Consider the following 3,308-nt stretch of genomic DNA (forward strand, 5'->3'; position numbering starts at 1 on the left):
ATGTGAAATATATTAGTATACATCAATAAATATAGCAGGGGTTTTATATATTGATCCTCCTAAGACCTTCCAGTCACCAACATCCTCCATCTTTATATTTACAATTTTTACACAAGAAGAGAGATGATTTTCTTTTCACTTCTACTTCCAAATTTCCTGGGGAGGGACTCTAGTTAGTGCAGAATAAACCCTGACTTGGGAGGCAAGAAAATAGGATTGGCTAAGTTTGGATCAGATGCCCACTGATGAACCAAACATCTATGATCAGAAGGGTAAGTCAATTTCTAACACAGCATCTCTGCCCAACCACAGCTGTGCTACTACCATGAACACAAGCCATGTACAGCCCGTTAAGCTGGCCAGTGATACCAAGGTTCTGGGCAGGACTGACTAGCAGGGACAGTACACACAGGTGCATGTGGAATTCATGGACTTCCTGAGCTACTCCATAATCAAGAACATGAAAGGCCACAGCTGGGAGGGAGATGTGCTCACCCTATTGGGGTCAGAGCTAGAGGCTTGCAGGCTACATGGAACCTGCTACTTGGTCTTGGATAGGTCGACCACTTGGCCCGCATGGAATATCTGTTGCTCTTAAATGAAGTGTTTATATTGTATGAGGAGAAAATTGGAACATGGGTGATCCAACTGCATCTGGGTAGATGGCATGGGAGGAGAGACAGTTCTTAAAAGCAGACAAGCTTTGAGGCCCCAGATTTAGAGATGTCCACTTCTTCCCCCAGCAATCATTCTGAAATTTCACCTCTGCCCTCAGTTTCCCTATCATAACTTCACGTTGCCCTACTTTGCCTCAGAAAAGGAACTCAAAGGCCAGGCACAGTGGCTCATGCCTGTAATCCCAGCACTTTGGGAGGCTGAGGTGGGCATATCACTTGAGGCAGGGAGTTCGAGACCAGCCTGGCCAACATGGTGACATCCCATCTCTACTAAAAGTACAAAAATTAGCTGGGCGTGGTAACAAATGCCTGTAATCTCTGCTACTCAGGAGGCTGAAGGAGGAGAATCACTTCAACTTGGGAGGTGGAGGTTGCAGTGAGCTGAAATTGCACCATTGCACTCCAGCCTGGGCAACAGAGTGAGTGACACTTGTCTCAAACAAACAAACAAACCAACAAACACAAACAAACAAAAAGGAACTCAAAGTCTTAATAGAGAAAATAGAGGCTGACATGAATTGCACAAATTTCCTCCACTCCCACACAGCCAATATCTGCCTTCACATGTCCCTTACCTTCTTCCCTCCTGTCTCCATGGAAAAGATATTCTTCTTCCTGGTGTGGTATCTATGAGGTATTATAGTTGCTGTAGACTGAATGTTTAAGTCCCCTCCAACACTGTACCCAGAATTCATGTGTTGAAACGTAATCCCTAACGTGAGGGTTTTTGAAGGTGGGGCCTTTGGGAGATTATTAGGTCATGACGGTGAAGCCCTCACAAAATGGTTCTGTGTCCTTATTAAAGAGATCTAGTGACTTCTCTCACCCCTTCCACCATGTGAGGACAAGGTGGAAAGTGGCCATACATAAACCAGAGAGCAGGCTCTTTTTTTTTTTTTTTTTTGAGATGGAGTCTTGCTCTGTCACCCAGGCTGGAGTGCAGTGGCACGATCTCGGCTCACTGCAAGCTCCGCCTCCCGAGTTCACGCCATTCTCCTGCCTCAGCCTCCTGAGTAGCTGGGACTACAGGCGCCTGCCACCAGGCCCGGCTAATTTTTTTGTATTTATTTTTAGTAGAGACGGGGTTTCACCGTGTTAGCCAGGATGGTCTCGATCTCCTGACCTCGTGATCCGCCCGCCTCGGCCTCCCAAAGTGCTGGGATTACAGGCATAAGCCACTGCGCCTGGCCACCAGAGAGCAGGCTCTTATCAGACACCAAATCTGCTGACACCTTGATGTTGGACTTCCCAAACTCCAGCATTGTGAGAAATAAATTCCTGTAGTTTATAAGCTACCCAGTTTATGGTATTTGATTATAGTAGCCCAAATGGACTAAGACAATAATGTAATGTTGGATGTAGAAATGGGATGGCCTGGCTGTCAACCCTGGCGCTACCATTTCCTAAACTAGTGACATAATCTTTCTGTGTCTTGCACCCCTCATGTGTCGCACTCTGCATAGAATAGTGGCAACAACTCAGAGGGCTGGCTTGAGGATTCCGTGAAAGAGTGGACACAAAGCACCTAGCCCACGGCCTGGTGTGGCATCACAGCAGCAACTCTCACTATGCTGTGATCCCCAACCAATTCTCCATCACTAAACCCAAAAGATACTTTTCACTTTTAATTTCCTTGACCTCTGTATGGTGGCTGGCATTGTTGTCCTTTCTCCCTGGCATTCTTACTGCCCTTGGTTCTCATTTTATTACTTTCTCATGATTTTCCTTCTACTCCTTCAACCACAGGTTCTCAATATCCATCTTGGAGTTCTCTTTCTTTACTTGCCATTTAAACATCAAGGCTCTGTCATCAACTCTCTTCTTTCCTCATTGTACATATTCTGCATAATCTCACTTACACCTACATCCTTGATAACCCCTTGGGATGGGTTTAGATACATCTGTGTTTCTAGACCTCACCTCTCCCCTCAGTTCACAGACAGTTAATGCATGGCCAGATGCACCCAGTGCTTAAATAGGTTCAGAGTGCTTTTATAAATCGAATAAAGGCAGGTATCTAATGGATTCATGTTTCAGACATCTAATTATAAGACGTTACCACCTGTACATTCTATAGGCACCATAGACATCTAATGAGCAAAGCTGAACTTGCCATATTCCTCATCCCATAAACAAGTTTTCTATCCTTCCCTCTGTATCCACCTACTTCTACTGCCATAACCAGAAACTTCTTTCTCCCCTTTTCTCCCATTAAAACACCATTTGCCTTTCACAAGTCTTGTCAGTCAACTTCCTAAATTTCTTTTGGATTCATCTCTTTCTCTCTATTCTTGCACATTATCCCTACCTAAATATTCACACTTCTCCAAGTGTGCTCCCTCTTTTGCTCAAGCTCCTCTGTATGTTAGAAGGCCTTTTCTCCTTTGCCCACTCCTCTTTGAGGTTTAGCTTCGGGCTTGTTTACTCTGGGGAACCTCCTCTCCCTTCTCCAAAATAAAATTAGGAGCCCCTTAATATTCTTTGTAGCCAATGCTTGTGATGCTCTGTGCCACAGCTTCTTGGCCTGCAAGGGAAGGGGCTCATGTGCTTTGCCCACTCCCCACTTCCAGTCCTCTCTGAAGCTTCCCTCTGCTTTGCTGCCTCTGGGCTTTCTCTGAATCCATAGGAAGC

At 45.4% G+C, this 3,308-nt stretch overlaps 1 pseudogene; it reads left to right on the forward strand.

Annotated features, from left to right (window-relative positions):
- The first annotated feature begins 325 nt into the window (after window positions 1-325).
- Window positions 326-598, forward strand: LOC107968030 (small ribosomal subunit protein eS28-like; annotated as a pseudogene).
- Window positions 599-3,308: the final 2,710 nt, after the last annotated feature.

Source organism: Pan troglodytes, chromosome 14, assembly GCF_028858775.2.
Source record: "Pan troglodytes isolate AG18354 chromosome 14, NHGRI_mPanTro3-v2.0_pri, whole genome shotgun sequence".
In the NCBI taxonomy this organism is placed as follows: domain Eukaryota; kingdom Metazoa; phylum Chordata; class Mammalia; order Primates; family Hominidae; genus Pan; species Pan troglodytes.